The sequence below is a fragment of the Eschrichtius robustus genome, chromosome 2 (assembly GCF_028021215.1).
Source record: "Eschrichtius robustus isolate mEscRob2 chromosome 2, mEscRob2.pri, whole genome shotgun sequence".
Lineage (NCBI taxonomy): Eukaryota > Metazoa > Chordata > Mammalia > Artiodactyla > Eschrichtiidae > Eschrichtius > Eschrichtius robustus.
The window spans coordinates 177,818,090-177,818,563 of NC_090825.1; positions in this window are offsets into that span (position 1 = coordinate 177,818,090).

The following is a 474-nucleotide window of genomic DNA, read 5'->3' on the forward strand; positions in this document are numbered from 1 at the left end:
TTCCAAGCGTGGTGTCCAATCTTTCCAAGGGGCTTGGCTGAGGCAAGCAGCAGCTCAGATAGCCAAGTCCCTGGGAAGGGACAGGCTAGGAGGCAGGACAACTTGGGGAAGGAGCCAGGGAGTGGCAGCCCCCTTGCTCAGGAGAAATGAACGGTCGGAAACAAGGTAACAGAACTGAAGTGAATGTAAGAACCGGGTTTGGGACTTCCCTGGTGGCGCAGTGGTTAAGAATCCGCCTACCAATGCAGGGGGACACAGGTTCGAGCCCTGGCCCAGGAAGATCCCACATGCCACGGAGCAACTAAGCCCGGGCGCCACAGCTACTGAGCCTGTGCTCTAAAGCCCGCGAGCCACAACTACTGAGCCTGTGCGTCTGGAACCTGTGCCCTGCAACAAGAGGAGCCACCGCAGTGAGAAGCCTGCACACCGCAATGAAGACCCAACGCAGCCAAAAAAAAAAAAAAAAGAACCAGG